We start from the raw sequence: 14,127 nt of genomic DNA, 5'->3' as shown, positions 1-14,127 counted from the left end.
ACCACGTGTTTTGACCTTCAGTGTCAAGTCATGAGTTGCGAAATTAAGTGCGCAGACAGTCAAGTGCCTATCCATGGCGCAAGCTGTAAGCTTGTCTTCAATGGGCTAGCTTAAGATAAGGACAATGCAAACAGTTGACAGGAATGTATTACGACCGAGGGCAGCATAGATCTGGTGCCTTGGATCTGGTTTCCTTGTGCCTTCCATTCCATCTCTACCCCTTCCCACACATAACTTCCAAATCAGTGACCCTGTAACTGCATTCCATCCCAATTAAACGCGCTCGTCGCTAAAATTAGCGTATCGATTGTCTGACAGGGTGGGGCGGTTCACTCACAATACTCCTCGCGGCTCGCGCTCGGAGTTCCGAGGCGACGTGACGCAATCCAATTAACAGCCACGGCGCCCAGACGGCAATCGATGGCCGCTGGTGACGTCAAAGTGACGTCATCTCAGCAGGTTGGAGCTATTTTGTCGTTGGAAATCAAAAGGAAAGGGGTTACATAGCTTTGGTGAGGTCAGAGCAGGAACTGACTGTTGAGCGGACATCAATTTCAAAAGTCTATGCATGTTCTATCAAAAAGGGGACTAGGCATCGCTCCACATATTATCCTTCGCGCTCGAGGAATTAACTCTGAACCCAGCTGCCCATAATCGCACACATATCCGTATTTCTGTCCGTCTCCTCAATGAAACTAACCTCTGTTAGTAACGATGGAAGGCCACTTATGTCTGGAATAAGCCCTGGAATCGGACTTTGAGCTGGTTACACGCTAGTGCGAACACGGTAATTTCGACGGGCAGGCTCGGAAAGCGGCCGAACGAAGGTAATGAGTATATTGGTATGTGCATCCGTAATGTTGCAATCATGTTCCCTACCCAGACGGAGACTACGCACGCAACTGTGCATGCGTTGAACCGTAAATTCATGCTTATTGCTGGTCTATAATTGAAATGTTGAGAATATTTATTTCTGTCTCACGGTGATTGTCGGGGCCAAATTGGCCGCTGTCGACAGGGGGAGTTAGGTGCTGCCGATAAACAGCCAGCTGTGTGCTCGTGACGCGGGTAATAGGGGTGTTCTCTGCATTTTGTATAACGATTCCTGTCAGATCTGAACTACGAGCTGTGCTCCCTTTCTCAGGGAAGACGAGTGCTCTGTACCCGCCCGAGACAGAATGGAGCGAAATTGCGCGAATAACTCACATAAATGGTAACAGAACGGCCCGGAAAGTGAGTTTGCCTTAGATAAGCTGCGTATGAATCAGTGAAAATCGTCGCCCGGGGTGGTCATATGGTCAGTAGCGAACATTTAGGTTACGAAAGCACCCCAGTACAATCACCAATGGGACCGTTTGCGGCCTGGGGTTAGCGACGCACATGGCAATTTACAGCTCGTTGATGAGGGGGCAGTTTGATACAGGCCATTGTCTCGTGATTGAGTGCTTCCGTATAGGAACCACTCCCGGATGGAGGTGCGACGTGCGTTCCACCGGGGGCGAGGTACACTCTGGTGGAGTTGCGTTCCACGGAAGCGAGGCATACTTCGATAGTTTTCGGCTTACAGGCGGTATACTCCGACAAAAGGAAATAGTTGACTTAGCCTGCCTGATTGTTAGCTTTTTGGTTTTAACAACATTGTTTTAAAACTTTGTAGCTTGTAGTGTCTTATTTGTTAAAAGGTAAATGAGTTCACGCTACAACACCCAAAACAATTAAATCGGGTGAAACAATGCATAAACAGACAGAGTCCTGTCATTAGACATAATGCTACGTTTCTACTTCTGTCCAATACTTTATTCCCTTGCCCCTTCGGCACCTGCCCAACCCCCTTCCCCGTCCCACCGTCGCGCGTCGGCTTCCAATGCACTCGCGAACACACGCAAAACCGAGCCAGCGATCACTCCCGCAAACCGCGCACGGCCTCTTTAGCAGCCCATAAATATTCTTCAACGACCGCGTTAGCCGGTAAATCACTCTGCGGATACTCTGAAACACTGACGGTTCGCCGATCGCACGCAGTTCGTCGCACATAATGCTGGTTATTACGCCCGCGGCCAACCGCAGCTCGGAACGATGGTCACACCAATATGGCGGCGATGATCGTGACAAACGGAAATGCAGCCCGCGGCTGAGCCGTTCTGCTATATTTACATACGATAATTGCGATAAAAGCATTCCGACTTCCGGCCTTATGAACATATGCATAATTTGTTGCAGGCAAAAATTATGTGATTACTTTGCAGGGCGCTGATGTAAATGTGTCGCGTTGGTCGAGTTATGAGGTGAATGTTGATGTGTGTCTCACCAATCCAAATCAGCCGACAGGAACAGCTGACGGCTGTTCTCACTAATGATGTTGGTAGCTGGCAATGCAAAAGACGCTCTTCAGCCACCACGAGTCACAATATCCATTATCCATAGCAGTTCAATCAGATGGAAAACAGTGAACTAAAAAAGTATAGAACGCACTATTTAATGGCTGCATGTTATTGCCTCGGCGGTTCTGCCGTTCATTGTGCAATCTGTGGCACAGCATGTTGCCATGTCAGTTCATAGCGAATAGAACCGAAATGATTGAAATATAAAACCTTGAAACGATTCACATCCAAAGTTATTTCAGAAGCTCGGAATGCAAGCTTCACATCAAAATTAATCCCGGACGAGTTTTGAAGCGAACATTCACCCTCAACTTCTCGCTCAGACAGCGGAAGATACCTCGGCCTGCATGTGTTTCGCCCAGTTCAGACACCGACCGTCCAAAATCAAGTCAAGTGCAGTGCCAACACCACCAACAAACCAAACTCTGCCACTTTCTCAAACTCTGTCCTAATCACAAACTGTGCCGGTCGTGATTAAACTACGCGTCGGACGTCGACCTCCATTCACCTCCGATCGACAGCCACCGTCGCTGCCGTCTCGTCGTCACCGTCACAATTAGTGATGTCAATTACGGAAAATCGGAATACCGATACCAAACCAAATGCCAACCAAAACCACGGGAAAATACCGAAACCAAACCAACTTGGGAAAATGAGGGAAATACCAACTTTTTACCGATTTCTTAGGCTCTTATACATTAGTGAGGGTTCATGATACCAACAAAATACCAAACACATTACGATTGAAATACCAAATACCAAGTTGTTATCGATTTGGTATCGGTATACCAAAAAGTTGGTATCCGATTGACATCTCTAGTCACAATATCATATTACAGCCTTGATCGTTCCACACGGCATCGGCTGTCTTCAAACGACGCCTCTAATATCGGAGCGGCTCTAAGACGGCTTCAGCGCTGCGTCCGCCGAGACGGCCCAGTTTAATCTAAGCCGGCAATTTCGTCGTCGTCGTGTCGCGGTCGACGTTTCAGGCGTCGTCGTCGATTCCCGACGGACGGCTGTTATTAGTCTCGTGCTGGAGGTAGATGAATGTGCCTAAGCGGCAGCGGTTCCAGATACGGCGCTGGGTATCAGGCGGCGGAGAGGATTTGGTTTGGAAGTCGCGGGAGATGGGTGCATGCGGTGCAGGAGAAATCAGAAATGATATGCGTCTTATTGACTTCGCTTCATAGGCGGCGGAACGGGGAGGGCACCGGGGCACCGTGCCCCCCTTTGATTTTGGCATTTTAACATTAGCCCTATGGGCGTTGCATGGAAAGAATGGGACTACAAGTCGGCAGTGCCCCCCTTAATTGAAGGTGTTCCGCCGCTACTGCTTCGCTTGTGAAGCAGTGGCAGCATTGGACATTGTTTGTCTCTTTTCTTATTACAGAGAGCATCATCCGGAAACTATGCAATAACTAAATGTTTTTATTGCATGGTGCTTTCCGTTCCACATTTTAGAAACAAGCTGTCTGAGCGATTCCAAAGTGGAATGAGCCTTACCAAAAGCAATCATTACAGTTCCGATTTGGTATCCCTTTCTAAGGCCTTACTCCCCTTTCCTCGCTCTTCGCAGCCGACACCTGCGTCAGTCGCACACCTCACCCCTCTCTCCCTCTGTCGGGTCTGGGAATGTACCCCCCCCCCCCCCAGAGACTGGGACAGGTGCGCCATCTCCCCTCTCACCTCTCACCATATAGTCTTGTGACGTCATGAGCCGTTACCGGAGTATCCCACGGTCGAGATGAATTACCCTCACATTGTCGGTGGCAGGTGGAAAGAGAGAAAGAATGGGGCAAGATATGAATGCAGAGACAGAAAGGGGTAGAGGAACATACGTGAAAAGAAACAGCCTAAATGGTTACAGACAGACGGGAAGAGGCCGACAGACAGACAGACGGATAGACAGCAGACAGACAGACAGACAGACAGACAGACAGACAGACAGACAGACAGACAGACGGATAGACAGCAGACAGAGAAAGCATACTCAGACTTGACAGTTGTTTTGCCTTAGGTATTTATATTTATAATAATTATATGCATGGATACGTGAAACCATAGCAGTTAGCACCATGTTCCATAATTATTACGGAGCGAGCGAAGCGAGCGTAGTCTTTCCTTAGATTAACGGAAATTTCTGAGTATGAGCGGCCGGCCGGCCGGCCGGCCGTGCGGACGCTTTTGCGAGGCTTATATCTCAGCAACCACTTGACCGATTTACACGCGGTAATTTTTGTAGGGTAGCTTCATTCCTTCTACCAAGTATTGGACTATTCCCGATGCATGTGGGTGACCCCTTATGCACGTGCCACGTGCAAAACGAAGAGGTGTCAGTTTTCTAATTGTTGCAATATCTCGGTAACTACTTGGCCGATTGCGCTGAAAGTTGGCATGTAGGTAGGCACCCACTAGGCACTGCATATCCATGTGCCAGAGTTGGGATGCTGCTGCACGTGCGCACGTGCAGGGGTCGTTTCCAGATCTCGAGAACGGCTGGACCGATGGCGCTCAAATTTGGTACACGGTTAGGTACCAGTTAGTAGGGTGCCGTGCACAAGTCAGTTGGGACCCATTTTGCACGTGCGCACGTGCAGAGTGCCGCTCCCAGATCTCGAGAACGGCCGGGCCGATTGCGCTCAAATTTGGCACATCGCTAGAGATCGGTTAGTAGGGTGCCGTGCACAAGTCAGTTGGAGGTACCCCCTCGAAATTTCGCACGTGCAAGACTCACCCCCTCGCTCGCTCCGTTAGTCGCCCCAAAAGGCGCTATACTGGTTATATCCTTAGTTCAATTTATGGATTTTCACAACTAAATCTTTAAAGTCAACTTTGTTCTCCCCATTCCACCCCTAACCCCTCAGCACGCGTCTCGCTCCGAGGTGGCCCATTGTCATCGCTCCACAAAGCGCCGTTCACTCTGCGACAAGTCCACCTGTTGGTCGCCACTGTGTATGTGTGAATGGAAGACGGCGGAGTGCGGCCCCGCTACTTCAGACCGGTCTATACCTAATAGCGCGGGACAGTGAACAAAACGAGACGATAGGCCGTGAGTGGGCTGCTCTGCCAGAGAAGTGTGTTTGTTTGAGGGAGAATAACCGGCCACAATGGATCTGTGATTTGTAGGCCTTTATTGATGGGTGTTAGGGTCAATTATAAGCAAGAGTCATTTCATTTAACCTTAGGTATTTGGTAATAAGCTTTGTCAACTTATCGATCAAAAAGCACAGGATCCGAGGATACAGGTGTATATTTTGCTTTGTTATATTACACTTTTCTGGTCTAAGTGGACCCGGCCTTTGCAGAAGCATGGGATGAGAATAGATGATGCTCGTAAGTGCGTGACAGGTAGGTATACTTATGGCCAGGCTGGCTCAGAGAGAGGTTGCGATTGAGAAAATACGGATAGGATTGGTGACCTGCAAGCCAGACCTGCCGCCTGCCACCGTCCTGATCAACAATGTCCGGCTCGTCCTTCCATTCATTAGGAGCCCGTTATGTTTCCCTGTGACTAAGACGGCCGCGGCTCAATTCTCAGCACGGACTTGAAAGTGAAGCGTCTCAGGCCACATACCCAGCCATTCTAGTTAGTAAGACGTCGCCAACTCACCCATGTTCTGCTTTCGACCCGTGATCATTTGCCGGTCTTCGGCACTCTAATGGGCCAAATTCAGCCCCACCTGCGAGCGCCCCCAATGATGGCGCACGACATACGTCCACACCGGCATGTAGAGCCATCTGGTGGTAGAGCGCGCAGGCTTAGTTCCAGCTCTGGCCGCTAGAGCGCGCTGGGGTACCGAACGGCCGCCGACCGGCTGTCGCTTCGGTATGGGACGCCCGACGCCGCCCGATAAACTGAGAGCACTACAGCTGCTTCTCCTTGACATCCACCCTATCAATCATCTGGCCCGATCCATCTTCATCCTAAGTCACATTTTCTGCCCGGCTCAGAACGACGGACGGCCAGACGGTTAGATGACCGGTGAGGGGTCGGTTCCAATGAGAGCTCGTCTGGGTGACTGTTGACTGCGATCCATCCTCGCCATCCTCAGGACAAACCCACCCGCATTCCCCTCACGCTCCCTCTCTGGGATGGCGGTCACCCTACCTGACAACCGCTGGACGATCGGGTCTACACCGGGACCAGTAAATCCTCTCCGGGGTGACCGTTTGGGAGACGGGCGGACTGTCCCAACGGGGCGATCCGGTTCCACCGGGACGGTCTCGCCTCCGCGGCTCACTGTCAGTGGATCGCACAGCCTAATGTCTACACTCTATCCTATCATCCTACAGCTCTGCAATGGTCTTCTTAGGCCGAAAGAGCTTGCTCCCAGGAAAACCAAATAAACTGATAGCTGGCAAGATACTCGTATGTGTCCCCCGGCTTCGGTTCAAGCTTCATACAGAAGTCGGTGACCGTCAAAATTGATGGTCGGCACAGGTCAGGGTGTTCGTAACGTTTACTGTCGTGCACCGCCAGGCTTGATGTCGCGAAGAATCGAGTTAGCAGAGCATGGATATGGGCATTGGGCAATGGAAATGGACATGGCCGGGCCCTCATGTCCCCTTGTGACCTCCAATGCACATGTGACAATGTGACATGCACTGGCTCATGTGAGCTGCCAAAATAACCTCTGGGTACGGGTATGTCGGCAGTAGCATTGGCTACGCTGCTTGTAATCTAGTTTGTAATTCAGCCACCGTCAGCGTGAACCGATGCAAAATGGCAAAACGTTTAATTGCTCGTAGTTACCCGAACTATATATGAAAGTTAAAGCCGCTTTACAAACGGGTTTGAGGGTGATGCTATTGCTCAAGGCATGCTTAGTATGTAATGCGCGTTCACTTCCTCTTGACTTGCTTTACACTTTAATAACAGTTAAAAAAAAAGAACCTTATGTTCAATGATTGCGAAATGCAAAAGGTTCCAAAATTAATTACAAAATGAATATATTTCGGACACTGTCCTTCTTCAGTTCAGAATTATATTCAGAACCTTGAATTTGTGACCTTGAATTTGAATTTGCAATTCTGAATTCAGAATTTGCAATTCTAAGAAAGACAGTGTCCGAAATATATTCATTTTGTAATTAATTTTGGAACCTTTTGCATTTCGCAATCATTGAACATAAGGTTATATTTGAAAACATATATATATATATATATATATATATATATATATATATATATATATATATATATATATATATATATATATATATATATATATATATATATTAGGGTGGTCCTTATTTCCATACAAAATTTTAATTTGTATTTTTTCGCGCCTGCGCCCCCTGAAATGATGCCATTCGTCTAGAAACGTGGAAAAAGAGCAAAAAGAGCGAAATCGGCGGATGCTTTTTGGTGGCTCAATGCATATTAACCCTCGTATGTGTAGGGGGTCGGATGGACCCCCATGGGTTTTCGCGAATAACTCACGGAAAAAGCGGTCGATCGCGACGAAACTTTCAGTGCCCTCGAGTTGATTAATTTTATACCTACTCTGAAAATTTCATGACCCTGACCCAAATGACCTTTGACCTGTGACCTATCTTTCGAGACCATGTTTGGCCGGAGTCGCGATTCAGCGTTTGTCAGCTCTCATTATCCGCGCGTTTCTAGTCTTTTTGCGATTATAAACGTCCAAACATGTGAAATGATGTTCGTCCCATGCATTACGGTGGGTGTCAAGGTCACCTGAACGTCAGGTCAGGTCATTGACCTATGATGACCTCGTGTCACTTTTCCGAGTTATACATGTTTCTAGGGCAGTTTTTCGGGCTGATTTCGAATTTAGCATCCATTTGAACATTTACGAAGTAGTTTTAGTGCCTTTGTAACGTGTTACGACGCGATCAGTGGTAGTTGAGACCTACTATGGGTAGCCGGCAGGACGCCTAATGGTTGACCTGACCTGACCTGACCCGACCTGGTCTAAATGCATGAAGACATCATATGTGATCAAAACTAGCATGAAATTCGTGATCAGCACCCCAAAAAACATGATAGCTTCGCTTTACGAAGCTCTTGTAGGTCCCGATTTTCCTGACCATTGGGTCATTGACCTGACCGGGAAGGTCAACCAATGACCTAGGACCTTAAATTGGATATCATCGGCTTCCTCTCGTCACGGGCAACACGCTCCTTTTTTTTTGCGCAAAGCTCTAGCGCGATCTGGAGCCAAACGGCAGAGGGGTCCAACCGACCCCCCCCCCCCACCCCCACCCACACACAGACACACGTCAGACGTTAGACGTAAGCGGAAAGTTGCGGCGTGATGGCCGTGGTTCGACCACGCTTTCGGGATGACAGAGTGGCTGTACCCATGCTGGGGCCAGGTCTCACGGCTCCGCGAAGTGGTGACGATTCGGAGCTACTCGAGGTTATGCTTTCCAGCTCCACTTGGTCGGCTGCCGCCCGCGCCTACTCCGACGCCTTGCTCCTCTTCCTCTCTTCGGCGTCATCCCTCCTCCTCTTCCTCTTTTCTTGGGAATGGAGCGCCATGCCTGCCTCTGTCATTCTATCCCGTCTCCCTGGCTCACGTTGGGCGAGAAGGAAGGCGCTATTTTGAACGCTCACCCCTTGTGCTGAGTGGGAATCCTAGCCCTGGCCCAGAACTCCTCTACTTTCTCTAACGTCCGGTTGGCCGCTTCCCGGACCGTTTCCTAGAGGATGTGGTGGCGGTGGAGGAAGTAGGCGAGAGATTGGCCGCGGGATGGGAGATTGCATAGGCGGTGGGGGGGAGGGGGGGTGCACCGGAGCACCGTACCCCCTTTAATTTTGTCATTTTAACATTAGCCCTATGGGCGTTGCAGGGAAAGAATGGGACCAAAAGTCGGCAGTGCCCCCCCCCCCCTAATTGAAGGTGTTCCGCCGCTACTGGGAACTTGGAGCCAAGGGGTTCATCACTGGGGGACACCATGTACCCAGAAGTTTGCGTCGTAGACAATCGTTACACCTGAGGAAGAGGGAACGAACATTGATCGACGAAACGGACATTGAGCCAACATGGACGAACGAACGAGTGTTGAGCTACCAGTAAATAATGAAGTAGGGATCTGAAATTTTGACAGACATGTTTTTTCGTTAAACGGCACCGATTGAAGGGGCGCAAGATATCCAAATACGATTTTCGAAAATAAGGACCACCCTAATATATATATATATATATATATGTATATGTCACAATGCTGTTCATACAGGTACTTCGCCACTTACTTGCAAAAAAGAAAAAGAAATTTGATTTCTTTGTTCCAAGAACGAAAAAACTTCACTAAGCTCGCACGCCGAGGGAGGTTCAAATGTCCTAAATACTCACCAGATTTTTGTCAACAAATTGTGCAATGGATTACTTTAAATCCTGCTAGATGCCATGGCTAGAGCAGTGCCCGGAAACCAAATCAAAACGTTTTTTTCCTGTTGAACATTTTATCAAAAGTGGCATCCTTCTCGTGCCAGTCTCTGTCGCCAGCTGGCCGCGGTCTCTTCAGAGCTGCTCTTCACTGAACAGAAGTGACTCAACGAGGCCATAAAAACGGACCGCAAAAACCACACAGTAGCTCGTCAAAAAGCATCGCGCTGACTGCCCTGCCCACATTAACCCGAGCTCGATTGACGACAGTAAAAAGCCGACCCTTCCGATCCGCCTCGGCTGTTTTACATTTGCAAACAAAAGAAATGAAGGCAAAAAGGACTGTTGTGATGCTTTAGACAAAGCAGAAGACTTATTGGCTCATTTCACAAGTTTTTCGCACCGATTATTTCCACCCATTTGACTGTTGTCTACACTCACTGTGCAAAACATCCGATGCAAAAACGACATCCTGAAGAATTAAGCCTTTTTGCGCCTATCGCCGTGTGTTTTTGGCAGTTAACTTGAGACTGACGCTTATTCATCATCTGTTGCCGATGCCTCTTTGTGTTGTCATGTTGCCACTCCCTTCCAGGATGCAGACAATTATTCTGTCGTTAGCCGTCGAGCTGAGTTGTCGGAATCATTGGTCCTCGCGGATGTGTTGACATTCTATTATTGCTTCCCTCCGCCTCCGGCCGGTGAGTCCTCGTGGTGTGCTCGTCATTCAGGTGCCGCTCACACGGTTCGGCTGGCAGCTGGCGACTGCCAGCCCCGCCGGCGATCATGAACTGGGTACTCGGCTGGACTATACGGAACAAATGTGTCAGCGGCTGTGACTATTTCCTGAGGCTGGGTCAAGCATCGTGATCCCACTGAAAGGCTGGTAGGAGGCGATTTTAATCAGAAAATGTGAGCCCTGCAATAGAAACTCAATGATTCAAGATTTGTGCGCAAGCTGGGGAATCGTTTTGGGGGTTAAGATTCAAATAATTGCATCCGGAAATCGGTTAACATGCCCATAAAAGGGAAACGGCCGCCTCAACACGCATACCTGCGTAAAATCCCACTTTGCGGTTCGGTTTCCGCTGGGGGCTGAGTCAGTCGTTCCGCTAGCCACGCATACCAATATTATCGTACCTGCCAACCGGAAATGTTCTCTTTTCAATGTCAAAGACTCCAACCGAGACTACTTATCAGTTTGACCATTTTTGGTGTGATACCGACCGCATTTACCAATATTTGTTTCATACTCCAGTTTTCTCCCCCACAAAAACAACCGTGACAATTGTTTCCGCCAAGCCTGTCGCCAAAATTGACGGCATTGTTGCCAGACACACTGTTGACACATTAGCGACAATGCGTCGGATTCACAACACTCCCTGCGGTGCCTTTACCTGGTGGAACATCCTCCCCTAATGCGCCAAAAAACACACGCACAAAAACACCTCTAATCGTTTGGTGGCCGTGCGGTCTCGGGCTCGTTTTTGCGCCCGCATCCACTGGCAGTGAGACTTTAATTACAATCAGCCCTGAGAGCGTAAAGATGGTATCGGTCGTCCACTACCACGCATTGTGGCATTCGGTGCTGTGGTCGCATTGGCCCGCCACACACAGCTCAATTAAATCGGAATGGACCGCTTTTATTCGCCATAGAATGCGCCACAATGGCGCCAGTGCGCCGCGGACGCCGCCGCCACTGTCGTTAATAATGCACTCACACCGTGACAGCGCCACTGGAACTGGGTGGTGGCGGTGGCGCCGGTAGTGGGGACGCTTTGGACCGTAGGAGTTTACTGTTGGGAGCACGACGGTGGGTAGTGTGGGTGGCGGTAGTGGCGGTAGTGGGGACGATTTGGACCGCATACATAGGAGACGGCTGTTAGGGACGGGACTGGGGTTGGTGGAAGGTGGCGCGGTGATGGGCGGACGCTAGGGACACTATGGACTTTGTTAAGGTGACGGAAGCGATGTTTCTGTGTTCTGTGAGGCACCTTAACATCGCGGTTCCCATGCTCACACCCAACAAGAATACACTTGGTGAACTTACAACACGTCTAGTGATGATCAGAATCTGATTGCCACAGTCGCCTCACCGCCTAAAACAGACTTTCAAAGACACAGCTTTCTGAAACTCCATTGCCATTGAGCCATGCCACCTTTGTCTTGCAAGCCTTACGCTTTAGCTCATTGTCAAACTGAAAGGCCAAACACTCCCACGTTCTGACCAACTGCGTGTTGGTGATAAATTGATAACGCCGCACCCCCTGCTGGTTTTCAATAACCGTCTACGTTTCGGCCGGTCGCTCGGCGTGTCAAGACGCCGTAACTCGCCGCAGTGACGTCTGCGTGGTCCGAACCATCTGTTAGCTCGGGGCGGTGACGGGCGTATCCGGTACGCCCTCCTAGGACGCGTGTGTGTGCGCACTGCGGCGGGTACGGTTCAATTTGCATAGCCCGTGTGGGCATTGAGCCGCTCGCACATAAATACCTGAACGGTACCACCACACTAGCTGTGGCTCGTCTGTCTGCCAGAGGCTGTAATTGTATGGTGTCGTTTGTTACACTGGCTCTGACGAAAAGGTCATCGACAGGAGTGGACTCAGTGACCCGGGAGTGTGATTGGTTTACCGAGAGGGGCTGTGGGGCCATATCGGGTTATTGAGGACGGCCTTACCGACCCTTAGAGAGGCTCTAGCTGAGTGAAATGGGACGAGGAGCTGCATAAGGAGCGTGTGTTTCTGCATGTGGATTGTGTTCTGTGAAGTCGACCGCTCCGCCCATCAATGCAGGACGGTAAAATACGATGAATATTCATAACTCCAGTCTCCATGTCTCTTATGTGCGGACTGCGGACTGCGGAGGTGAATTGAAAAAATTGCGACAGTCTCTCAATCAACCTGGCAGTAAAGCTCGGAATGATGATAGCCAGAGCCACCTAAAAATCGACTAGTGGAAAGCCATCGGAAGGCTGAAAATGACAATGGGCTCTCGGTATGGAATATGAGCGAGCAAAATGGACACTCTTGACTCTGCAATAGCTAAGAGAAGGCCTGCGTTTTGACTTCAGAACTGTGGGAGACCAAATCAATATAACGTCAAGTCGTTTCAAGCAAGCGGAGCTGAACTGGCTATGCTGAATGCGACGGTTTAACGGTATTATGCGGTTACCTCGTCGGCGCTTTTTACGTCCAAGATTATGCATCACGCTGTCAGTGCGGGCCTAATGATGTCGATTTGAACCGGAGAAGCACTGGGACACATACCGGCCGGTTACCGTTGGTTTTTGCCGGCGGCTCCAGTCAAAACCCTCTAATGACTTGATCCATCAGGCCGGCCGGTGCCCAAAGACCGTTGGCCCTCGGGCTGTCGGTGGCCCGTTCGGCCGCCCACAATCGGCTAGTTAGCCCGGCTATTGTGGCCGCGACCCCGTGCGTGTGCCTGCTTTTAACCCTTGGGGAGATGCTCCTCTCTGCCCCGCCGCAAAACGCTCCCATCACCGCGGTGGTATTTAGGGCGGTCATTTTCTATAGGTCGGCCGACTTTTTCTGGGTCGGTATTTTAATTCAATATAGCGTCGCTAATGACCATTTTTACATGTTGTGATTCGGACCAGTGTGCCCTAATGACCGACCTTGCCGGGGCCCAGATGGGGAGCGGGTAGCATCCATTGATCATCGCGCACATATCGCCGCCACAAACTAATTCCCGGGAATAAATCCGGCCACGGCCATTAATAACAGCCGTGTACGCGCGTCGGCCGTACGCAGGAGCATGGCAGCGAAAACGCCCGACACGATGCCGCTAATTTATTAGATAATGGCCGCTAAGCGCAGTGCAGCTGATGGCACAGTTCCGGTCGCGTTTTTGTTTGAAATTTTAGCCACTTACCGTTACAATATTTTACAGAGAGGCCGGCAAAGTGGCGAGACGTGTGTTATTAGTGGCGTCTGGCTGCTTTATGTGACAGCCAAACGCGCTGGCCAGTGAGATGCGACCCGACTGCGGTTGATGAATTTTGCTTAAGTGACCAACTATGTGAGCTATTGAAATCCACTTCTCCGGCGTCCAGCCCCTACACATGGACATGGACAATGTTTAAGGTGCTTCTATGAAGGAAGTGGCTATTTTGCGGCAAGAATGTGACATGGTTTGACATCACCATATATTAGTGTATTGTCAAGCACAATTGCTATTTAAGACATAATGTCATAATAATACCGGCTCATAACTTGCCTCCATGCCTCAAGAGCCTACTTTAGGTCATAATGCAGGCTATGCAAATCAATTCGTTCGGACATTTTGAAACTGATCTTCGCCATTGAAGCATTTTGCATCATCTTTTCTTTCCGACGCTCCTCACTTTACGCCACATCATTCACGCCTGCT

This window comes from Amphibalanus amphitrite, unplaced genomic scaffold (genome assembly GCF_019059575.1).
Source record: "Amphibalanus amphitrite isolate SeventyFive unplaced genomic scaffold, NRLGWU_Aamphi_draft 000145F_arrow, whole genome shotgun sequence".
NCBI lineage: Eukaryota > Metazoa > Arthropoda > Thecostraca > Balanomorpha > Balanidae > Amphibalanus > Amphibalanus amphitrite.
This window is presented reverse-complemented; position numbering follows the sequence as displayed.